Source organism: Bubalus bubalis, chromosome 8 (assembly GCF_019923935.1).
Source record: "Bubalus bubalis isolate 160015118507 breed Murrah chromosome 8, NDDB_SH_1, whole genome shotgun sequence".
NCBI lineage: Eukaryota > Metazoa > Chordata > Mammalia > Artiodactyla > Bovidae > Bubalus > Bubalus bubalis.
The window spans coordinates 66,848,262-66,862,272 of NC_059164.1; positions in this window are offsets into that span (position 1 = coordinate 66,848,262).

Below are 14,011 nucleotides of genomic sequence, written 5' to 3' on the forward strand. Positions count from 1 at the left end.
CCTAAAGGAGATCAGTCTGGGTGTTCATTGGAAGGACTGATGTTGAAGCTGAAACTCCAATACTTTGGCCACCTGATGTGAAGAGCTGACTCATTGGAAAAGACCCTGATGCTGGGAAAGATGGAGGGCAGGAGGAGAAGGGGATGACAGAGGATAAGATGGTTGGATGGCATCACTGACTCAATGGACATGGGTTTGGGTGGACTCCGGGAGTTGATGATGGACAGGGAGGCCTGGTGTGCTGAGGGTCATGGGGTCGCAAAGAGTCGGACACGACTGAGCGACTGAACTGAACTGAACTGAACTGACTGGATGTCTGTTGAGATTGTTGGAAGTATGTTAGAAGTATCAGAAGAGCAGAGATCCAGTTTACTTAGAAGGTAGCTTAAAAAAAAAAAGACACTCTTAGTACTGATGCTCCCTCCATGGAGCAAACCAAGCCTGTCCATTTCCTTCTTCTCTCTATTCCTTTCTTCTTTCCTTCTCTCTATTTTTCTAGGACAGCTGTGTTTTGAGCACTCAGCCGAGCCATGACAACCTGAAGATTTGTGAGAAATTGTTTCAGCCTTTTAGGAGATAAGAAGCAAAATATTTAACATCAAAAGCACAAGCAGGGGCAGATCCTGACTCTGTGGAGCTTGAAGCTTATACAATTTGGGGAAATCTCTTTTTTAAAAAAAGCTATACAAAGATAAATACAAAATTAGACGCAATAGAGAATATTTACTGAGAATGCAAAAATAAATAACAACAAATTATTAAAAATTTAGAGGCTTTGGTCCTTCCTCTTGAAGATCTATTTAGTCAGTACACCAAAGATGCTTAACTAGAATTGCTTTCTGATGGCAACCTGGCTTCCTCTGCTGCTGAGGAGCCTCCAGTGACTCCTAGAACTCACAGTGGCCTGAGCTAAAGAGGGCCGGAGGTTTCAGCCTCATTTACTTCTTTGAATTCCACATCTTGTCTCAGGAGCCATCACTCAGAGTAGTCGGCAGCTGAAAGCGGCCTCTGACCAGGGACAAAGATCCTGAACAGCATCAGAGTGTCTGTCCCAGAAGCACACTGGGAGGGAGTGTAGTTCATGGTCAAGAAGAGTGGTCTGGGTGTGCTTGGCAAGATGGGTTCCAAGTCCTGTTTGCCTGAACTTCACTTCTCGGAACCTCTTTTTTTAATGTCTGTAAAACTAGGTTGATTAAAAGAGATGAAGTATATAAAGCATGCAGCCAAGTGCCTGGCATAGAGCAAATAGCCTTTGCCTGATGGAAAGATTTATTTGAAAGTTTGATACAGAAAGTTATTTATGTGTCTCTTTGCATTTGTCTCACCCCCACCTTCCTTCACTATTGACTACAGGAGACATTGAATATCAGTGAAAAATCCATTCCCTAGTTAATGTTCTCCAGCTTTCCTTTTATACTGTCTGTCGGATTCAATCCATCATGTATGTAATCATATTATACGTTGCCTTCTCTATGAATAAGAAATGAGGGGATGGTATTTTGATTTCTCCAGTCCCCTATCATGGGACTAGATGCAGGATGCAGATTTCCGCTCCATGGCTGAAGGGAGGGTGCAGTTAATAAATCATTTCACATTTCTGGGATGGAAGATGGGTTCCTTTGGGGATTCTGTAATTGCTGAAGCTGTGGTCTTCTTCATGATCAACACTGTGTATGTAGCCTGTGCTGGCCAATGGGGAATGAATGCAAAAGTTAGGATACAACCAGTTCTGCCTGCGTGGAGTTCAGGGAACACTCCAGAGACAGAGTACCCAGTGGCTTAGGTGAAATGCCTGTGGAATTTACACTACCTCACAGACATCAGCGACTTCACTTTCACTCTTCACTTTCATGCATTGGAGAAGGAAATGGCAACCCACCCCAGTGTTCTTGCCTGGAGAATCCCAGGGACGGGGGAGCCTGGTGGGCTGCCGTCTATGGGGTCGCACAGAGTCAGACATGACTGAAGTGACTTAGCAGCAGCAGCAGCAGCAGCACAGACATCAATGTCCTAGAGAAGGAAATGGGAACCCACCCCAGTGTTCTTTGCTTGGAGAATTCCATGGACTGAGGAGTCTGGCGGGCTACAGTCCATGGGGTTGCAAACCCCTTGTTGGACACGACTGAGCGACTAACACTTTTCTCAGACATCAGTAAGATGTTAGGACCCCAAACACTCCTCAGTGCTGCAGACGGTTCTGCAGTCTTTGAAAGCCAGGAGCTATCACTTCTTAATCTTTCAGTTCCTTACTTGGAAATGGGTATAAAATCTCCCTTGCCTGCCTCCCTGGAAGAACAAAATATAACAGTGTTAGTGGAAATTCCTTGTACATGTAGAGAGAGCTATAAAATAAAATAGTACTGTTAAATGCAATAGTGTAAGTTAGCATTATGGAGCCTTTTAATTTCGAACTCGTTTTTCAGCAATGAGATTTCCTCATACTTCTTATATTTGCATTTTGGTGCTATTTTTTGTTTACATAGGTTATAGAAATTAATTTTAAGCAAATTCTATTGGATTCTTTCCTTCAAATTGGGATAATACTATGAAGGAGATTCATTCACATACTGTCATGGTCTTCTTTCTTCACCAGTTGGTTCTAGCATTTCTCAAGTCAGTGAAATAGTGCCACCGTGTGGCCACACAACTTACTGTCCCTCTCCCATTGAAACCTTTGAATTTTTAATTGTAAATACGGGCAGATAGGGCTTCCCAGGTGGATCAAGAGGTGAAGAATCCACCTGCCAATGCAGAGTTGCAGGCAGGAGACTTGGGTTCAATCCCTGGGTCGGGAGGATCCCCTGGAGAAGGAGATGGCAACCCACTCCAGTATTCTCGCCTGGAAAATCCCATGGACAGAGGAGCCTGGAGGGCTGTAGTCCATGGGGTCTCAAGGAGTCAGCATGACTTGGGGAGTGAGCACTCGCACAATATTTGCAGATAACTATCAAAGTCTATTTTATGCTTAAATTCAAACACATTTGCCTGTGTTAACCTGTAAAATATATGGACATAATGGAAATTTTTAAAAAATTCAGTGGAAACTCTCCTCTTCTCCATTTATTAATAGCTACTTTTGTGAATTATTTGTCAGTGAAAGAAAGTTTCCATTCGTTCTTAGTGTGAAAGTGGTTGAATAATGTTTGTGAGCGATAGCAAGCTCCATCTCAGCCACAATTCTGCATCTGTGATGGTGGTATCTAAGAAAATGCACTTTTAAAAGGATGCTGTGCTGTGCTATGCTCAGTCATGTCTGACTCTGAGACACTTTGGACTGTAGCCTACCAGGCTCCTCTGTCCATGGGAGTTTTCAGCCAGGAATACTGGAGTGGGTAGTCATTTCCTCCTTCTGGGGATTTTCCAGAGCCAGGGATCAAACCTGAGTCTCCTGTGTCTCCTGCATTGTAGGTGAATTCTTTTACCCCCGAGACATTGGGGAAGCCCTAGAGTATATATAATATGTATATTCCACAAAATAAATTATAATTGGCTAGAAATATGTAACGTAATACATCTTTAACAAGAAATGAGACTCAGCGAGATTCACTCATCTATCCTTGAATTAATCAGTTCAAGGTAGAAGCACTTTTGGAAATGGTGCAATAACCCTACATTGGACCAATATTAAATATAAGATCACGGCAGGGATATATTTGTTAGGGAGAATATCAGAGCAAGGGATAGTTCTGTTTTTTTTTTGTTTTTTTTTTACCACGGAATAAACCAATGCAGGAGACTTCAGAGATTCAGGTTCAATCTCTGGGTCAGAAAGATCCCCTGGAGAAGGGCATGGCAACCCACTCCTGTATTCTTGCCTAGAGAAGCCCATGGACAGAGGAGTCTGGTGGACTACTCTGAGTTGCAGGGTTGCGGAGTTGGACGTGACTGAAGTGACTTAGTATAGCACAGCACAAGAATGGAAATAATAAGTTTATTTAACAATGCATTATGTAAAGCACTTTACCTGCATTGTTGCATTCAGTAATTGGGGGTGTGGTCAAGCAGGTCCCTTTAAAACTTTATAAGATAATTTTTTAAAAAGTAAAAACAACTAGGCATTGTGAGCAGAAGCAAACCTTCAAGCTAGGTACCTGCAGTGCTGGGGGCTCGATAACTTTGAACGCTCTGGGTGGTTGATGCCCTCTGGTGGCGATTGTGGGAATTTACTAATTTAACACAAATTATAAGGCAGTAACAAATGCTAGCACGCAGGATGCCTGTTGTTGGCATTTGTGTGTGTGGACACAGAGGAAATTTCAGAATGACAGACATGAAATGATCAATCATCCTACCTCTGGGGATGAAGATGAGGGCAACAGAATGAAGACTTTTACTGTATCATTCGTTCATATATTAATACAAACTTGTATATCTTTCATAATAATACAATTTTTAATAAAATATACAGATTAAAAATGAAGAACCAAACATATGCCCATGTGAAACATAGCATACCCTGAAAAGTACAATAGGCGGGTTAGGGAAATGTAATTTATTAACACTTCAAATATATATATATATATATATATATATATATATATATATATATTGCTTTTGGTAGAATTTGTATTAATTCCCCAGTATTTCCCTTGCTCCTTAAGGTGAAACAGAAGCTTCCTTGACCACAGATCTAAAATATTTTCATTCCCAGTGGAGGAGTGTGACCCAGCAGTGCAAGCAAGAAATTTGGACTCCTTTTTCTAAGTTCCAATGTCACTCTTTCCATATTTGTTATTCTTATTTTAAAATGTCCTTTTGAAGGCAAATAATATTTTATAGACTACAATTATGAAAAGTCACTCTGGTGCCATTTATTTATACCAGGCCTCTGGGTGAAAGTGTTTAAGATGGCTTTTGAAATTTATATAGAATACAGAATAACAGAAAATTAAAATAGGTACACGGCACGAGGAAGGAGAGAAGGAAAGGGACATGAAACAGAAGTCCAGACTGCCGACAACCCACAGAGCTCACCAAGGAAAGTGACGTCCTGTGAAACTTTTGGTGAATCATAGGTTTAGTTTGGAGTTTGCTAGCAACTTTAACAAAGAAGAAATGATAAGTTCCAGGAGTCCCTGACCCTTGGTACACAAACTAATCAGGAGTGAAGGAGAAACAACAGATTCTGGGCTGTTAAGACAAGAAACAAATGGTCCCTGCTTGACTGGCTTCTAGATGAATTTAAGATCTTATTCATCCGTCCCAGAGGAAGACAGAATACAAGTGCCGAAATACTGCATTATCCTGGGCTTCATGGGAGGCACCTACTGTTAATTAATCCTCCGAAAGTTTTCATTGTCTGTTTTTACTTGTCTCCATTTCCTGTCTGCCCAGATCTGGACTCCAACCTTATTCTCTGCTTCCAGAGCCCTGACATATATTCCAAATCTTTCTGGCCAGTCTGTGCTCAATGGAATGGCTACTGTAAGGCACTTTAATATTTCTACTCTTGTTGTTCAGTCGCTCAGTTGTGTCCAGCTCTTTGCGACCCCTTGGACTGCAGCAGACCTGACTTCTCTGTCCCTCACCATCACCCAGAGCTTGTTCAAACTCATGTCCATTGAATTGGTGATGCCCTAGAGATCAATAGTACAATTGTGCCCCCTCCCCACCTATGTATTTGTGTATATTTTTTGTTCTCTTAAAGTGACAGCTGGGCAGGTGGGTGTTATTATTCATTTTTATAACAGTTGTTCCCTTTCACTCTGTTAGCATCTCCTCTGGCTTTTTACAGTATTTACAAATTCTCCTTTAGCCACAAAGATCACAAGTGAACACCAGCTGATTAAATATGTTAGCTTTATTTAATGCATGCCAGTGCTATCTTCCACATATTTTACTCCAGACTTATTTTCTTACAGCCATCACCCACTGATATTCAGGATAGGGTCTAACCCTATCCTAACCTAACCCCATCATCTTTTAAATCAGTCTTGAAATAAGTCCGTTCATTCCCACCGGCTGTCATCCCCGCGCTGCCTCCCCCACTTTACGTGTTCATATAGCATCCAAGTTCACACATAAAAACACATGGCGCAATGACAGACTGTGATGTCCTAACCCAGGCAATAAAGGGACTATTCATCTCGCCAGCATCTTGGCCTCTGAAGGAGACTTGAAAGGAAAATAAACAAAGTTGTGAGTTGGTGTAGGTGGAACCCTCCACATTTCCTTTCCCAGACAGCACAAGAAATTAGGCCAAATGCCCAAAGTGTAGGCACTGACGCTCTCTGCCTCTACAGTTTCCCTGTACATAAGACAGGAAAGTGGTAGTGGGTCTATTACGTTTCATACACCAGGTAATGGATGGGCCAGTTCAAAGACCGGAAGTTTTCTTGAAAACCAGCATTCCCTCTGGCTATTTTTGGTCATGAGTGCATGATCAAGGTCTAAAAGCAACAGGTTTTAGAAAGTGGGCACACATGGACCAAAAATCAGTGCTGGCCTTGGGGAGAAATGAAAGCTGCCAGATGCCCTGAAAACCTCTTGTCCCTCTCTGGCCCGTGTGTGTGTGTGTGTGTGTGTGTACGTGTGCTTAGTCGTGTCCGACTCTTTGTGACCCTTTGGACTATAGCTCACCATGCTTCTTTGTCCATGGGACTTGTCAGCTGGAGTAGGCTGCCATTTCCTCTTCCAGGAGATCTTCCCAACGTCAGGATTGAACCTGTAACTCCTGAGTCTCCTGCACCGCATGAAAACTCTTTACCCACTGAGCTATCGGGGAGGCCCTACAGCCTCATCTCTGCTGTGTCACCTCCTGTCCTACGTGTACAGTGAACAGTGAGAACCAATTGCCAACCCTCCTCTAGAGCGGGTCCGTATACATTGGACCTGCCGTCATCAAGTAAATGGTTGGTCTTCATGAGAAACAGAGCTGTATTAGGTTGCAAGTTTTTTGATCAAAGAGGTGAAATTAGCCTTAGTGAGTGAAAATTCAAGTTGTAAACCCTCCTCTGCCACTGTTAATTATCATGTACGTGTTTATAAGTGAAAATCTACATGATACACCTAACAATATTGTTCTGGTAAATTTATTTTTTGAAGATTTTACTTAATATAACTTGATTTTAGTTCATTTGATGCACAGAGGTTTGCAACTGATTACCTTGATGGTGGACTGATCTGTTGCCAGTATAAAATGACATTCTTTGATTCATGTAATACTGCATGCCATGAAATAGCTTTTTCTGATGTTATGATTGCTTCCTCTGCTTACTTTTAGTTTGTATTTGCTGGAAAAACCTGCCTATAATTTGCTTTTAACATTTAAAAATATATATTGAAGTATAACATATATATATAGAAATGAGAATATAAAAACTTGATGGATTTAAAACAGTGAACTGCCTGGTGTAAGCAGTTCCCAGGTCAAGAAATGGAATATCACCAGCATCCCGTAAGGTTCTCTCAAGATTCCCCCCGTCACAACCCCGTGCCAAAGATAAACATTAATCTGACTCCTAACTCCAAAGAGTTAGAGAGATAGTGACGAACAGAGAAGCCTGGCATGCTGCAGTTCATGGGGTCACAAGGAGTTGGACACGACTTACTGACTGACCAACAACAAAACTCCAAAGATCAGCTTTACCTATTTTTGTACTTTTATAAATGAAATCATATAGTTGTACTGTTTCGTGTTTGACTCTCTCCTTCATCGTTATGCTTCTGACATGCATTCATGTGGTGGCAGGGAGAAAGAGCACATTCTTCTTGCTGAACAGAAATCCATGTGCAAGATGGCACTGGAGAGTAGCACTTTTCCTTTGCTGTTTAAATAACTCCATAGAAAAAAAATAATTTTTAAAAAATGTTCAAAGACATTTTGGGAAAGATTTTAGTGTTGCCTCCAAAAAGATTTTTGGAGTTCACCATGGGAATGATTTTAACATCAAAGACATTGTTTCCAGCCTGTAAAACACCATTTTTACCCACAATGAAGCAAAGTTTAATCCTCAGAAAAGCAGGGTTAGCACAGACCTGTGGTATTTTAGTACCAGAGGTTCTTGGAAATGATCTGGAAGATTTATAAAAAGGCTCTACCGTGAATTCAGAGGAAGGTGAAATGAAATGTGTCTAATACTCTGGCCAGGCTGCAGTCGCCTTGCATCCTAAATGAGAGGCAGGTGTTGCTCTGGAGCCAGGTGAGACAGTGATCATAAAACACACGTATCTGTTCAAAAATTGCAGGGCACATGACCATTTACATCAAAGATTTGCAGTGATCCTCAGCCAGGCTGTGCAGGCACACAGAGGTTGGAATATTTTTAAAGCAAAGAAGGTGATGCAACCTTTCAAACAAGAGGCTTCTGTTTTGAGGTTCTTTTTAAAAACAAAACAAAATTTAAGGTGATATAAAAATATGCAAAAATATAGCATCAAAGGAAAAGTAGTATAACACATATTTTTAAAGTCTGTCAGCAAGAGTTGTCCCTTTCTAAACAAAACATTGTCAAATGTTTGCATTAGGGAGAATTTTAGAGATTAACCTCTGTGTCACGTTTATTTAGGCCACAAATATTTATATATTTAGTCTTCCTCTGCACCAGTCAGAAGAGAAAACTGAGATACAGAGGTATTAAATGGTTTTACCAATATCACAGAGAATCTAATAGTCATCTATGTAGGTTACAAATTACTCCCAAATTTAGCAGCCTAAAACAGCTTACTATCTTGAAGTTTCTGTGCATCTAGCATCTGGCACAGTTTAGCTGGACCCTCTGCATCAAGGACTCCTCAGAAGGCTGCAGTCAAGGTATCAGCAGGGTCGGGGTCTCATCTGAAAGCTTGCATGGGGAAGAGTCCCCTTTCCAAGCTCATTTGTATAGTTGTTGGCAGAATCCAGATCCTTGAGGTTGTTGGATTGAGGACTTCAGTTTCTCACTGGTTGTTGGCTGGAAGCTTCCCTAATCTCTTGTCACGTGAGCCTCTTCAAGGTGCAGTTTTCTTCATCAAAATCAGCAAAACAGTGTGTCTACTAACAAAAAGGAAGTCATACCTTTTGTAACCTAATCACAAAGTCCCGACCCTCCCCCGCTGTCAACCCCCCCTCCCCCCACCAGCCCAGCCTATCATAAACTTTCTCATATTCAATTGATTAGAAGCAAGTCACTTGGTCCAGCCAAGGAGAGAGGATTTATGAGAATGCTCAAGGGATGGGGATTATATAGGGTATAATTCCAGGAGGGCTTCCCTGGTGGCTCAGAGGTTAAAGCATCTGCCTGCAATGTGGGAGACCTGGGTTCGATCCCTGGGTCTGGAAGATCCCCTGGAGAAGGAAATGGCAACCCACTCCAGTATTCTTGCCTGGAGAATCCCATGGACAGAGGAGCCTGGTGTGCTACAGTCCACGGGGTCTCAAAGAGTTGGACATGACTGAGCGAGCAACTTAACTTAATTCCAGGAGGTGGGGATCATTGCAGACTATCTTAGATGTTTACCTACACCACAGATTAAATGGTAAGACATAAAATAGACTACCATGTGTTTTCTACCCTATGGACAACATAGTTTGGGCAAATAACAGAGAAGAATTTTTTTTGTCTTTTTTGAGCCATGTAGAGTGGTATCTGCAGAGAAATCCAGTTGATTTCCCAAAAAAAGGTTTTAATATCCTATCAATTACCTATATTTTGAGGAGGTGGTCAAAAATATTTTCAGCATAGCAGTCATAATCCAAGGGAGCCTGTTTCTCATTCCCCACTTTAATCCACCTATATTAAGGAGGGTAACTATATAATTTATCATTTGAACTAGGATGGTTTTGATAGAGAAAGGGGACAGTATGATATTAGAAACTATGAGTGAACCGGAGCCATCTCTGATAAACCCAACCATGGAGCCACCCTACTTATATCCACAATGGAAGAATAATCCTCCTCCAACTTGGAAGCTTAGAGGAAGGAAAGAGAGACATGGAATCAACCCTGATTACCCATGTGGGCTCTTCGTCGAGCTGCGTGAGCTCTGTAGTTGTGGCGCACAGGCTCCAGGAAGTATGGGCTCAGGGATGGTGATGGATGGCTGAGTTGTCCTGAGGCATGTGGGATCTCAGTTCCTCAACCATGGATCAAACCCATGTCCCCTGCACTGGAAGGCAGATTCATAACCACTGGACCACCAGGGAAGTCCCTAGAAGAGATTCTTGATGCTCTTCCATTGCTTCCCCTCATTGTCACTTCTCATTCCTTTCTCCATTAATTTTATGAGCAAATATGAGACACACCTTGCCTTTTCCTAGTTTCGTGATAGCTCTGCTGTTCTTCAGCTCTTTTATTTCACTTTTAGTATTCCAGATGCAGCTAATGCAGGACAGATGGCCAGGCTTGCCGATGACTGGTGTTTGGATGAGCAGGTTATTACTTGAAATAACACTGACGATAGATTCTCAGTAGAAAATGATAGTACAGTGTTTCATCAAATGTTTACTTAAAAGTGAAAATCTGTAACACAGTTGTCTTCAATTCCTCTTCCTGTTTTAACACTTACATCTTATACTTTTACATTAAATTTCTAGAACTTAAGGTGATTAATTGAAGACAGCAAGCCTTTGCAAATATTTGTCGAAACTCATGGATATTCTGCCTATAAAGCAAGCACTTTTTGGTAAAAAAAAAATCTGTTGAAATGAATACTTTCATGGAGAAACAAAAGCTATAAAACATTTACTTTGAATCAACGTATTATTACTTTAAACAGAGATCTAAACATGAAAATCATTTCTTTATACTCAGGGCATCAATTAAAAGTGAGGTGACACAGAAAGACAAATATATGATCTCACTTATAGGTGGAATTAAAAATATCATGCTCATAGATACAGAGAAAAGATCGGTTTTGCCAGAGGTAGGGGTTGGGGGTGGTGAAATGGGTGAAGGTAGTCAAAGGGGCAAACTTCCAGTTATAAGATAAATAAGTCCTGGGGATGTAATGTACAGCATGCTGACTATAGTATATGTTTTTAATGAGGTCTATTTCAAATCCTGAAAGATGATGCTGTGAAAGTGCTGCACTTAATATGACAGCAAATTTGGAAAACTCAGCAGTGGCCACAGGACTGGAAAAGGTCAGTTTTCATCCCAATCCCAAAGAAAGGCAATGGCAAAGAATGACCAAACTACTGCACAATTGCATTCATTTCACACGCTAGTAAAGTAATGCTCAAAATTCTCCAAGCCAGGCTTCAGCAATACGTGAACAGTGAACTTCCAGATGTTCAAGCTGGTTTTAGAAAAGGCAGAGGAACCAGAGATCAAATAGCCAACATCCGCTAGATCATCGAAAAAGCAAGAGAGTTCCAGAAAAACATCTATTTCTGCTCTATTGACTATGCCAAAGCCTTTGACTGTGTGGATCACAATATACTGTGGAAAATTCTGAAGGAGATGGGAATACCAGACCATCTGACCTGCCTCTTGAGAAACCTGCATGCAGGTCAGGAAGCAACAGTTAGAACTGGACATGGAACAACAGACTGGTTCCAAATAGGAAAAGGAGTACATCAAGGCTGTATACTGTCACCCTGCTTATTTAACTTCTATGCAGAGTACATCATGAGAAACGCTGGGCTGGAAGAAGCACAAGCTGGCATCAAGATTGCCGGGAGAAATATCAATACCCTCAGATATGCAGATGACACCACCCTCATGGCAGAAAGTGAAGAGGAACTAAAAAGCCTCTTGATGAAAGTGAAAGAGGAGAGAGAAAAAGTTGGATTAAAGCTCAAGATTCAGAAAATGAAGATCATGGCATCTGGCCCCATCACTTCATGGGAAATAGATGGGGAAACAGTGGAAACAGTGTCAGACTTTATTTTGGGGGGCTCCAAAATCACTGCAGATGGTGACTGCAGCCATGAAATTAAAAGATGCTTACTCGTTGGAAGGAAAGTTATGACCAACCTAGATAGCATATTCAAAAGCAGAGACATTACTTTGCCAACAAAGGTTCATCTAGTCAAGGCTATGGTTTTTCCAGTGGTCATGTATGGATATGAGATATGACTGTGAAGACAGCTGAGTGCTGAAGAATTGATGCTTTTGAACTATGGTGTTGGAGAAGACTCTTGAGAGTCCCTTGGACTGCAAGGAGGTCCAACCAGTCCATCCTAAAGGAGATCAGTCCTGGGTGTTCATTGGAAGGACTGATGCTAAAACTGAAACTCCAGTACTTTGGCCACCTCATGCAAAGAGTTGACTCATTGGAAAAGACCCTGATGCTGGGAGGGATTGGGAGAAGGAGGAGAAGGGGACGACAGAGAATGAGATGGCTGGATGGCATCACCGACACAATGGACATGAGTTTGAGTGAACTTGGGAGTTGGTGATGGACAGGGAGGCCTGGCATGCTGCGATTCATGGGGTTGCAAAGAGTCGGACACGACTGAGCGACTGAACTCAACTGAGGACAATTTCTCCTATGAAGGAATTCCAGGAGTACAATATATGGATGATTGAACTTGCCCTCTGGTGACTTCTTAGACGACAGCACTCCCTCCATATCTAAGTTGTCCATCAGGGGTCCTGTATTGTTTTTCAGCCACATAAACAAGAGAACCAGGGCAATGTTCACAATTCCACCTTCATCCCAATCTGAGCATCTTGCATTTTTTCTTGAATATATATATATAACATAAATATATATATATTGTGTGTATATATATATATATATATATATATGTATAACATACACTCAAACACATATTACAATCTGATTCCTTAGAGCAACCATAGTTTTGTTGTTCTTCAATCACTAAGTTGTGTCCAACTCTTTGCGACCCCATGAACCGCAGCCTACCAGGCTTCCGTATCCTTCATTATCTCCTAAAGTTTGCTTAAACTCATGTCCATTGAGTTGGTGATGCCATCCAACCATCTCATGCTCCGTTGCCCCTTCTCCTCCTGCCATCAATCTTTCCCAACATCAGTGTCTTTTCCAATGAGTTGGCTCTTTGCATCAGGTCGCCAAAGTATTGGAACTTAAGCATAAGTCCTTCTAATGAATATCCAGGGTTGATTTCCTTTAGGATTGACTGGTTTGATCTTCTTGCTGTCCAAGGGACTCTAAAGAGTCTTCTCCAACACTCCAGTTCAAAGCATCAGTTCTTCAGCCTTCAGTCTTCTTTATGGTCCAACTCTCACATCCATACATGACTACTGGAAAAACCATAGCTTTGACTTTATGGGGCTTCCCTGGTGGCTCAGATGGTAAAGCGTCTGCCTGCAATGTGGAAGACCCGGGTTCCATCCCTGGCTTGGGAATATCCCCCGGAGAAGGAAATGGCAACCCACTCCAGTATTCTTGCTTGGAAAATTCCATGGATGGAGGAGCCTGGTAGGCTTCCGTCCATGAGGTCACAAAGAGTCGGACATGACTGAGCGACTTCACTTTCTTTCTTTTTCTTTTTCTTTCTTCTTGACTGTGTGGACCTTTATTAGCAAAGTAATGTTTTTGCTTTTTAATATGCTGTCAGTGTTTTCTTGTGTATCCTTCCAGATTTTCCTATGTACATACACGTATATAAACATTTGCATGTATGTTTCTTTTTTTTTTTTTTTTACACAAGAGGGAGAGAATTATCATACTTAAAGAAAAAACAAATCCAAACTTCACACTGTACTTTGAAGTTCTTTCCAAGTCAATATTTGTTGATTTGGCTCATCACATCTAGCAATGTCATAAGTATTTCACAAATGCATGCATCATATTAATGTAGCCAGGCCTAAACATTTAGGTTGTCTCCTATTATTAAAAACTTGCTGTCAATCTATTTGTAAACTCTTAGAAGTAGAGCTGCTTAAGCCAAGGATATATACATTTTTATTCTGCTAAATATTGCCAAACTGATTAAGTCTATTTCCACTCAGACTGTCTCCAAATACACAGCCAACTCACAGAGAATAAACATGCCATTCCCATACATCTTTAACTTGTATTCATCATTGCTTATCTCATTGGTGAAAAACATACTTTTTTTCTCTGATTTGATTTTCTTTCTTTATGATTATGGTCAAGT